Below are 12,303 nucleotides of genomic sequence, written 5' to 3'. Positions count from 1 at the left end.
AAAACAAGCAAGTACAACCCCCCCCCCCCCCCCCCATTATTTATACCATAATCAGTGGAAACATGTAAATGCTTCACACTGCAACCACCCCATGCCTCCCCAGTGTTCAAGGCAAATCTACGCCCTTGGCTGAATGGATGAACATGCTTCAAGATCATCACAAGTTTAGTACTGACTGTAGTCTCACAATCTCAGTCAGTTAATCTGTAAAATCCTCTTCCCTAGCAGTGCAGAATGATAAAAACAAAATATTTTTTTGTCACAAAATAACAGAATACTTAAAGTAAATGATGCAACAGCACGGCACGATATGAAAATAATGGGACTTTACAGCTCACAAAAGATTAAACTCAACGAAACAACCTGCACAGAGTGTCTTCTATAATTTATCATGCAATAAAACCCTCATAAAGAGACAGTAACCACCTCTCACCGTCGCAGCTCACAGATGTGCCCAAGTTGTAAGTGGAATTCGCAGACATGTTCTCGCCTCTCCCCGGTCGCACGAACCTCATAAATCACCATATTGAGACCACCCCAGTGGTGGTGGTTCGTAGCCAGCCCTATCGCCTTCCTGAACACAAGAAAAGGGTTGTTCAGGGAGAATTGGAGGCAATGCTTGAGATGGGCATAATAGAAGAGTCGCAGAGCGATTGGGCCTGCCCGTTGGTTCTGGTACCTAAGAGTGACGGGACGGTCCGGTTCTGTGTATACTATCGCAAAGTGAACGTGGTGTCTAAATTTGACACATATCCAGTGCCTCGGATTGACGAGTTGCTCGATTGGTTGGCCATGGCTCAATTTTATTCAACACTGGACTTAACAAAAGTTTATTGGCAGATCCTTTAACTCCAATCTCCTGATAAAAAATGGCTTTTTCCACAGCGTTCGGCTTACACCAATTTGTGACCCTTCCGTTCAGTTTGTTCAGGGCCCCCACCACATTCCAGCGTCTCATGGATTCAATTCTCAGACCATATACATCATACAGCATACAGATGATATTATTATTTATAGTAATGACTGGCAGCAGCACATGCAACATCTGAGAGCTGTCCTGAGGTCACTGCGATGGGTGGGGCTCACGGCCAACCTGAAGAAGTGCGCAATTGGGTGGGTGGAAGTTCGGCAACTGGGGTTCCACTTGGGTCATGAGCAGCTGCGACCACAGGTTAACAAAACTGCAGTGATCGCGGCCTGCCCGAGGCCCAAGACCAAAAAGGAGGTGAGACAGTTTCTGGGGCTGGCTACTACGAAGGTTTGTGCCTAGTTACTCTGATGTCACCAGCCCGCTGACTGATCTTACTAGAAAAGGGGCCCCCAATCCGGTCCAGTGGATGGAGTCGTACGAACAGGCTTTCCTAAAAGTAAAATCCGCGCTTTGTGGGGGGCTGCTTTTACATGCTCCTAATTCCTCTCTCCCCTTTATTTTGCAGATAGATGCATCCAAAGTGGGGCTGGGGCGGTGCTCTCACAGGAGGTGGTGGGGGGGAAGGAACGCCCGGTGCTATTCATAAGTCACAAGCTCTCCTTGAGGGAGACGAAGTACAGCACCATCGAAAAGGAGTGTCTTGCGATCAAGCTGGCTGTCCTCACCCTCCGCTACTGCCTGCTGGGGCAGGCCTTCACCCTCTGCTCAGATCACACCCCACTCCAATGGCTCCACCGCATGGAAGATAACAAACACATGGATCACCTGTTGGTACCTGGCACTTAAGCCTTTTAAATTTGAGGTGATCCACAGACCGGAGTCGCAGATGGCTGTGGTGGACTTTCTCTTCAGAAATGGGGGTGGGGGGTAGGGGGGAGTTGTCAGGCTGGATGTTGCCCTGGCCTGAGTTGGGTGGTGGGGGGATGTGGGGATGGGGGCGTGATCTTGTATCTGTCTGCGGGAGAGGGAGAGCGGTAAGGCTTGTCACCTGGGCTGTCATTATCACTATCATTATTGTTATAGTGATGGTGGAGGGAGACCTGAAAAGGCCGACAGACGCATTAGTCGCCAGAAAGAGACAGCAGAGAGAGTTGGCTGTGTGTGACCGCTAATATTGATTTGAACTCTCAATGACTTTTCTGTGTGTATATTTGGCCACGAAGAGCCCTTTTTGTTTATGTTTTTTCTGACGCTGAAGGAATAATAAAAATACTCACGTTGGGAGTCACGTGATGCCATGCGAGGACACATTCGTGTAAACGACGAGCTCTGCACACTTTGCTAGTTTTTAATTATTTTTGTGTTATAATCCAATGAGATTCCTTCTACATATCTGTTCTTTGAAGTCAACATGGCAAAGAATTCAAAATCCTCGGGCTGTGGAGACATTAAAAGACACTTACATGCTCAAGCTGAAACCTCTGATGGGCCTGCAGGCCAGGGACTTGGTTTGGATGGTGCGGCGGGAGAAATTCAACGTCAACTGTCCAACATGTCTGTGATGCTGATGAAAGTTGTTGCTGACTTAGAGGATCTTGCTGTAATATGTCAATCGATTACGCCAATGGAAACAAAATTCTCTGAGTTGGTTAAAAGATTGTCAGATGTCAAGAAACGGATCGATTATCTGGAGTCATCAGAGAGGGAATTAGCTGCTAATCCGCTAGTGACCAAAGTTGATTTGGAACGCATTTTGGAAAAACTGGAAGACCTTGAGAATCGTAGCCGGTGAAATAACGTCCAAATTGTTGGAATTCCTGAGCATGAAGAAGGCAGAGAGATGGTGAAATTCCTAGACAAGCTCTTCCCAAGTCTGCTCGACATAACAGGCCATAAGCTGGAAATTGAGTAAGCTCACAGAATCCCAGCTCGCAGATCCGCTGAGGGAGACAGGCCCCGATCAATTCTGGCCAAATTTATGAGATCCTCCGATAAAGATCTTGTGTTACTCGAAGCGAGGAGCAAAGGAAATCTTTCTTGGAATAATCACAACATTTTCTTGTTCCCAGAATTTGCGAATTCGATGAGAGAAATGTGATCAATTCAAGGAATGCAAGAAACTCTTACATCAATGGAAGATCGCTTTTGCACTGATGTTCCTGGCCAAACTGAGAATAGATACTAAGGATGGCCGAAAAGTATTTACATGTCCCAAGCAAGCACTGTCCTTCATAGAAACAATGGATGAGTAAACCATTTGGTGATTCTCATGTGGCTCCTGAGTGGGCTGTCTTACTGTATATACTCTTGACTGTCTGAGGAATCTGGGTGCCATTTTTGTTTCTTTTTGTGCTGGTTCTGCCTAGTGACTGGAGTTTGTTTTGTGGAATAACACTCTTCAAGAAACTTTTGCATTGACGAAAGATCAATTTTACACTGAAGTTCCCAGCCAGATTGAGAATGGATACTAAGGATGTCCGCAAAATATTTACATGCCCACAACAAGCGATGTCTTTTATAAAGTTGATGGACTGAGGAAGTCATGATGTGTTTCTTATGTGGCCTCCGAATGAATTTGACTCGCTCAATACACGCTTGACCGTCCGAGGAACCGGGACGCCTGTTTTGTTTCTTTTTGTGCTGGTTCAAGTAAGAGCAGGGGAGTCATTACTTTGATAAGTAAACATCTACAATTCAAACGTCTCAAACATAGACTAGCAGAAATTCAAGGGCAAAGGTTGATTTTGGCTAATATTTACGCACCTAACGCTGATGATCAGGGCTTTTTTATAGATCTTGAAGGGATGTTGCAAGCTGGTGGCACCACTCATGATATACTATTGGGAGGAGACTTTAATCTTTTGATGGATTCAGTCCTTGATCATAGTCAAGCAAAAGTGTGTAAGTCCCCTAGAGCAACATTGACACTTCACAGGATGTTTAAAAATCTTGGTCTTGCAGATATTTGGCGACTTTTGAACCCATTTGGTAGGGACTATTAATTTATTTCATCAGTCCATAAGATTTATTTTAGAATAGATTTTTTTATATATATCTAAGTTCCTCATTTCATCTGTTGTGGATTGCTCAATTGGAAACATCTTAGTCTCAGATCATGCCCTGGTGAGTTTAGAGGTGTTGCCACATATGGAGAAAAATAAATCATATAGTTGGTGCTTTAATGTATCCCTTTTGCAAAATCCTGAATTCCAACCAATGTTAAAGGCTGAAATCAATGAAGACCAACTGGTCCTCAGTATCCTCTGTGGGCGTGGCTTGGGAGGCACTTAAGGCGGTTGTTAGGGGCTGGATCATACAGTATGTCTCATTCATTACAAAATCCAAAGCACAAGAACTCATGGAGTTGGAAGGGAATATTAAAAGTGCCGAAGCAGAGCTGAAGCGCCGAATGTCATCTGATGGCCTCAGAGAATTGACCTGATTGAAATACAGATATAATACTATTTTGTCACGGAAAATTTAGTTTTGGTTATTCAGGGCAAGACAGTCATATTTTGAGTCGGGGGACAAAGCAGGAAAACTTTTGGCTAAATATATAAAGCAGAGAGAGTCTTTTTCTACTATTCCCTCAGTAAAATCTGCTGGTAGTGAAATATTTACCTCAGCCATTGATATTAATAATACTTATAAAGAGTTCTATCTTGATCTTTATAGGTCCATGTCTTCGTCTACTGATGAAGAAACTTTGTGGAACTTCCCTAAATTGACGACTGAGCAAAAAAATTCTCTTGATTCTGGGATAAACTTGGAGGAGCTTGACGAGGTAATTAAGGCCCTGCCTACAGGCAAGTCTCCGGGGCCAGATGGTTTTGCCGCTGAATTTTTTAGATCTTATGCTACAGAACTGGCTCCACTTTTGCTAGAAGTTTATACGGAATCATTAAAGGATAGAAAGCTTCCGCCAACCATGACACAAGCCCGGATCAGTCTGATTCTTAAAAAGGACAAAGAGTGTAAGAATTCATCCAATTTCCCTGATCCAGCTAGACGTTAAAATATTGTCAAAAAGTTATGACATCTCTTAAACATATAGATCACTTGGGGTTTATTCAGGGCCACAGCTCATCTGATAACATTAACGTTTCATCAATATCATGTGGCCAGTGGCGAATGAGCAGACTCTGGTAGCTGCCATCTCACTTGACGCGGAAAATGTGTTTGATATGGTAGAACGGGATTATCTTTTTAAGATTTTGGAAATATATGGGTTCGGGAATACTTTTATTGGATGGATTAAGTTACTTTATAGACACCCTGTAGCGGCGGTACAAACAAATTGATTAATTTCAGATTATTTTACTCTGGATAGGGGCACCCGGAGGGTTGCCCTGTTTCCCCATTATTGTTCTGTCTTGCCCTGAAACCATTAGCAGCTGCGATAAGAAGGGAAGATGATTTTCTAGGGGTGGTGGCGGGAGGTATGGCGCAAAAGCTTTTGCTTACGCAGATTATATTTTATTATTCGTCTCTGACCCCACTAGGTCTTTGCCTTGCCTCCACAGAATTATTAATTCCTTTTCTAAGTTCTCAGGATACAAAGTCAATTGGTCTAAATCTGAAGCTTTGGCTCTGACAGTGTACTGCCCAGTAACAGCATTCCAGCCGGGTGCCTTCCAGTGGCCCAAACAGGGCATTAAGTATTTGGGTATTTTACTACTAGCAAATTTGTTCATTTTGAACAATGAGTTCATTTTGACCCCTAAATAAAATGTTTTCAAGCAATGTGGGCAGGTGGGCTCCATTACATTTATTGATGATTGGGAAGGTTAATGTTATTAAAATGAACTGTATTCCAAAATTCAACTACCTGCTACAGTCGCTCCCTATAGATGTCCCCCTCTTTTATTTCAAGCAATTTGAGAGCATAGCGAAGTCTTTCATTTGGAATGGTGAGCATCTCAGATTACATTTCAGTAAACTGCATAGGCCGATTGACAAAGGTGGGCTAGGCCTACCCAAGATTTTGTTTTATTATTATGCGTTTGGTCTCAGACATTTGGCTCATTGGTCGCTTCCACCTGAAAGAGCCCATCCCTGGCTTTGTATTGAACAGGAATTCCTTGCCCCTATTTTGCCATTGCAAAGCCTTTCTATCAGTCTAACCGGAGAAGTTCAACTACACCCTGTAATCTTGCATTTGCCCTCGGTGTGGACAAAAGTGTCCAGAGTGTTTAATTCGGATATTTATCTAAATGTTTCCTTAAGCATATGGCTGAACCCTAAACTATGTATCAATAAGTCCCCTTTCTGCTGGTCAGAGTGGATTTTGAGTGGGGTTACTACACTCTGTGACCTATTTGAGAGTAGTGTGTTGAGATCCTTTGAAAATTTGGTTAAACATTTTGGGATCCCCAGATCTCAGTTTTTTAGGTATCTACAGCTGTGTCACTTGCTCTGTACTATTTTGGGGAATAGTATTCACCCCTAAAGTGGCAGATACTATGAGAGTGGTGATTACTGCTTTTGGAAAAGGCCATGAGGCATCAGTGTATTACTCCCTGTTAATTCAGAGTCTGGGGGATGGAACCTCAACCACTCTCAAGAGATTATGGGAGAAAGATTTAAACCCAGAATTGTAGGAGTGAGAGTGGGCTGGAATTCTAAAAAAAAAACGTCAAGGCTGCATCAAGTGACACAAGGGTGTGCCTTATGCAATTCAAGATTTTACATTGGTTCTATTGGACCCCCTCTAGATTGTATAGGCTTGGTCTTAAAGACACACCCACCTGCTGGCGATGCCAATCAGAGGATGGAGACATAACCCATGCCTTTTGGGGGTGTGTTGAGATTCAGGAGTTTTGGTTGAAGGTTCAGAGTCTAGTGTGTGATGTATTAGGCACTTGGGTATCATTTTGCCCCAGACTCTGTATTTTGGGTGATGGGGCAGTCAATGACATTGAAAACAGACACAAAGAGTTGGGTCTTAACCAGTGTCATGATCGCCAGACAGATCATTCTAAGGGGCTGGAGGTCGGCTGGAGATGGGAAGGGTGGCGGCCTTTGAGGAGGGGTCGTTTAGAAGAATGGGGTAATACAATGAGTTCGTGGAGAAATGGGAAAGGTATATATCATTTATGGATGGGTGATTATTTTAATTATATATTTTTATTTTTATTTTTTATTTTATTTTGATTTTATTTGTTTATTTTTATTGTGTCTGTGTGTCTATATAATTAGCGACCACTGCAATGTTGTTGGGGCCAGGGTGGGGGTGGGGTTGGGGATTGGGAGGGGGAGGGGTAATAGTGGGGGTTAAGTTTGATTCTGTGTATGTTATGCTTTTCTGTGTTCATTTATGAGAATCAATAAAAATTGTTAATGTGTATTCTTATGTATTCCATTACTCCCCAACCCTGCATGTTTTTGCTGTGATCTTGTTTTATTGTTATCATCTTACTGCCAACCCCCACCCCCCTTTTGGGTATGGGCTGACTTGGACATGACATCCCAGGCTGAATATGAATCCCACTCCGGTCCTGGGTGTGGGTGAGAAACAGATAAATATGTATGTCCTTTTTTACTATAAATCTACACTTTCACATTCTTCTTCTTTTGTTTTTTGGCGATTTACATTCTTTGTACATATCGCCACCTGCTGGGCAGGGAGGAGAATTTATAGTTAGATATGTTTATTTTCGAATAAATAAATATTAGATCAAATTGCAGCTAATTACTTTCAGTATTTCAGTTTAGGTGTAGAAAGCTTCTTTAGTCGTGTAGCTTGTAGTGTAACTAGCTGCTTTCTCAGTTTATCAGTTTTCACTGAGCTATTTCTTTCTGTTCTGTAGTTAGTAGCTAGATACATTTTGGACTAGTTTGCCTAAAACTGAAAAGATCCTAATAGGCCCTATTTTCTTTAAAGTACAAAATGTAAAACTGGTTACTGTGCAGAAAAATATAAGACAAACCCATTCATTGTGACCCCCATTTTATGTCACTGCCACATTTTCTTAACAGATTTGAATCCTGAATCATCTCTAATCCAAAATTATTGAGAGAGTTTCACTAAATTTAATTTGGAGGTAACAAACAAACACACCCACAGATGAGAAACTCCCCCTCATACAACACTTACCAGGAAGTAACTGTCTCGTTATTTCTCTCTTTCCTGTCGTATTGACTCGTCTCTCATTTTTATTTCATTTCTGCACAAATATAAAAAAGGAATCAGTGCAAAATGAAAGGAAACACTTCCAAAAGGGATTATTGTAAATTATGATTATTATTATTATATAATTATTGTGATTCTGATGATTATTCATTATTGAAAGCAACATTCAGAAAGTGAAAGTAAAGTTCAGATCGTTGGAGCTTTTATAAACAGTGAAAATGGATTCACTATCTGTGGAAGAACTTTCTTGTCCCGTGTGCTGTGAAATCTACAAGAATCCTGTTGTTCTGTCGTGTAGTCACAGTGTGTGTAAAGAGTGTCTTCAACAGTTCTGGAAAACCAAGAGAACTCAGGAGTGTCCTGTCTGCAGGAGAAGATCTTCAACAGATGAACCTCTTCATAATCTGGTGTTGAAGAACTTATGTGAGTTGTTTGTGAAGGAGAGAAATGAGAAGGAGATCTGCAGTTTACACAGTGAGAAACTCAAACTCTTCTGTCTGGACGATAAACAGCCGGTGTGTTTCGTGTGCAGAGATTCAGAGAAACACGTCAATCATAAATTCAGACCCATCAGTGAACTTGTTCCATCTTACAAGGTACGACAAATTTATCTTGTTTCATTTACAAAGAAGGTTCAATTGCTTTAAAAAGAGAAATCAGAACATTCATGTACACAATATTTTCCTGAACCATTTTAATATGTATTACATACATGAACATATCATAGTAATCTCTCAGCAGCTGCAGTTTCACAGATTTTCACTTTGTTAAATTGCAGGAGGAACTCAATACAGCATTGAAGTCTTTACAAGAGAAACTCAAACACACAGAAAACATTAAAGGAGAGTTTGATAAATCAGTTAAACACATCAAGGTGAGGATACAGAATCAACAATCAAACACATTTGGTGATAAATGATGTGATGTGTGTGAATGCAGAGCTGATTGAAGTGAATTTGATGTGATTTCAGACTCAAGCTGAGCACACAGAGCGTCAGATTAAAGAGGAGTTTAAGAAGCTTCATGAGTTTCTCCGAGATGAAGAAGAAGCTACAATCACTGAACTGAGAGAGGAAGAGGAGCAGAAGAGTCAGATGATGAAGAAGAAGCTTGAGGAGATGAACACACACATCTCAGCTCTTTCACACACAATCAAAGACATGGAGGAAATGATGAAAGCCAATGACGATGTCTCATTTCTAAAGGTGACAGTCAAACTCTCATCATTGATTTCTGCTCTTATTGATCATTTGAGGAGATCATCAAGTGTTTTTTTGTCTTTTGCAGAACTTTAATGTGACAATGGAAAGGTAAGTGTCTCCTCTCTATGGTTGTGAAGTCAAAGTCACTGCAGTACTGACTCCTGAATGTTCTTCCAGAGTCCAGAGCTCACAGCCGGATCCACAGATGACTTCTGGAGCTTTCATTAATGTGCCACATTACTTGGGCAACCTGACATTCAGAGTCTGGAAGAAGATGCAAGACATTGTCCACAAGAGTGAGTCCACCAAACATCTCTGCGAGCACACTGAAAGTGTCTGTGAATTCAGGTTCACTGAGAGACATTTTCACGAGCAATTCACAGTAAATATTGGAAGACTTTCCTTGAAATACACACAAGAGTCCTGAAGGTCAGAGGAGACACAAGAAACACAATGATGAGTGTCTGTTCAGATCATGTAAAGTAACTTTACCAGCACAGAAAGAGCTGCTCAATTATTCACACCACAGAGCTTTAGAAATATGACAATCATAAAATGACTAATAAAATCTAATCTTAAAACAATATACAGACCACCAAGACCCACTAAAATGAATAAAGATTAGACAGAGTTTAATACACAGAATATTTACAGTTACAGTTAAATCTAAAAAATAAAAAATATTGATATAAGAATCACAAAATATCAGTTTCTCTCGACAAATTTCACATTCTGATGCACACTTTTAATGGGTGTGTTGTGCTTCACTGTGTAACAAGTTCTTAGTTCGGGACAATGGAGGAGTCAGGAGACAACGAAGCAGGTTCAAGGTCAGTCCTTTTATTTGGAACCACACAATCAAAGGTAATCGCCGATAATAGAGAAAACGTAAATAAATGAAAACACTCTCAACATAAACACAATCTCTCTCTCTCTCTCTGGGTACAGGCTGTCGTGCTTGACGAACCCCTCTCTGATGCTTCGCCGTCCTTTTAAGCCTTCCTCCGCTATCACTATAATGAGAGACAGGTGTTAGAAATGATTATGAGCCAGGTGACAAGCCTTACCGCTCTCCATCTCCCACAGACTGACACATGACCACGCCCCCATGCCACACACTGTTAAACACTGATAATAAATCATGAGTGTGTAACTAAAAACAACACTGACAATAATCACAGAAAATATCTGATAGTGTTTCATCAATATGACACGTGTTCATAATTCATAATAATCTGTATATGATTCACTCTTGATGATTATATGAACATGAGAATAAAAGCATCTGTTGATTGTTTTCTCTCATCAGCTCCTGTGATTCTGGATCCAAACACTGCAAATCCAAATCTGATCCTGTCTGATGATCTGACCAGTGTGAGAGTCAGTGAGAACAGACAAACATTACCTGATAATCCAGAGAGATTTAACTGTTATTCGTGTGTTCTGGGTTCAGAGGGTTTTAACTCAGGAACACACTGCTGGGATGTGGAGGTTAAAGACAATAAAGACTGGAGTCTTGGAGTAACTACAGCATCAAACCAGAGGAAGGGAAGAGTTTTCTTTAACACTGATGTCTGGAGTGTGGGGTATAATATTGGATTGTTATTTGGTGTTTCTCCACTGTGTTTCGTGTCAAACAGAATCTTGAGCGTGTGAGAGTTCATCTGGATTATGATGGAGGAAAAGTGTCATTCTCTGATCCTGTAACTAACACACATCTACACACATACACACACACATTTACACACACACTCTTGCCATTCTTCTGGAGTTGTCATGTAGGTTCTCCTCTAAGGATTTTACCAGTAAACTGTTTGTAATAACAGAACATCACAGTTAAATCAGGGGCCAGATTCACAAAAATGTTCTTAAGAAAATAATTAAGAAGGTTCTTAGGGTTCCACGTCTTCGTCTACTGATAAAGATATTAGAAACTTTGTGGAACCATTAGAACTCACTAAACTGATAACTGAGCAAAACAGTCTCTTGATTCTGAGATAAATTGGAGGAGCTTGGTGAGGTAATTAAGGTCCTGCCTACAGGCAAGTCTCCGGGGCCAGACGGCTTTGCTGCTGAATTTGTTATATCTTATACTACAGAATTGGCTCCACATTTGCTAGAAGTTTATACGGAATCATTAAAGGATGGAGAGCTTCTGCCAAGCATGACACAAGCCCGGATCAGTCTGATTCTTAAAAAGGACAAAGATCCAAGCGAGTGTAAGAGTTACCATCCAATTTCCCTGATCCAGCTAGACGTTAAAATATTGTCAAAAATTTTGGCTAATCGATTAAGTAAAGTTATGACATATCTTATACATATAGATCAGGTGGGTTTTATTCGGGGCCACAGCTCTTCTAATAACATCAGGTGTTTCATCAATATCATGTGGGCAGTGGCGAATGATCAGACTCCGGTCGCTACCATCTCACTTGACTCCAAAAAGGCATTTGATGTGGTAGAATGGGATTATCTTTTTAAGATTTTGGAAATATACGGGTTCGGTAACACTTTTATTGGATGGATTAAGTTACTTTATAGACATCTGTTAGCAGCGGTACAAACAAATTGATTAATTTCAGATTACTTTTCTCTGAATAGGAGCACCCAACAAGGTTGCCCTCTCTCCCCATTATTGTTCTGTCTTGCCCTGGAGCTATTAGCAGCCATGATAAGAAAGGAGGGTGATTTTCATCGGGTGGTTGCGGGAGGCATGGCGCATAAGCTTTTGCTTTACACTGATGATATTTTATTATTTGTCTCCGTCCCCACTAGATCTATGCCTTGTCTTCACAGAATTATTAATTCCTTTTCTAAGTTCTCTGGATACAGAGTCAATTGGTCTAAATCAGAAGCTTTGGCTCTGACAGCGTACTGCCCAGTAACAGCTTTTCAGCCGGGCGCCTTCCAGTGGCCCAAACAGGGCATTAAGAATTTGGGCATTTTATTCCCAGCAAATTTGTGTGATTTAGTTAGAGTTAATTTTGACCCTTTAATAAAAAGCTTTTCGAGCGATGTGAACAGGTGGGCTTCATTACATTTATCGATGGTTGGGAAGGTTAATGTTATTAAAATGAATTGTATTCCAAAAAACTACC

General features: G+C 41.2%; 1 pseudogene; it reads left to right on the top strand.

Moving 5' to 3' along the window:
• Positions 1 to 7,978: 7,978 nt before the first annotated feature.
• On the top strand, positions 7,979 to 11,003 carry LOC127452206 (nuclear factor 7, ovary-like; annotated as a pseudogene).
• Positions 11,004 to 12,303: the final 1,300 nt, after the last annotated feature.

The sequence above is a fragment of the Myxocyprinus asiaticus genome, chromosome 14 (genome assembly GCF_019703515.2).
Source record: "Myxocyprinus asiaticus isolate MX2 ecotype Aquarium Trade chromosome 14, UBuf_Myxa_2, whole genome shotgun sequence".
In the NCBI taxonomy this organism is placed as follows: Eukaryota; Metazoa; Chordata; class Actinopteri; order Cypriniformes; family Catostomidae; genus Myxocyprinus; species Myxocyprinus asiaticus.
The sequence above is the reverse complement of the archived record's forward strand: the minus strand, read 5'-3'. Positions and strand labels throughout refer to the sequence as shown.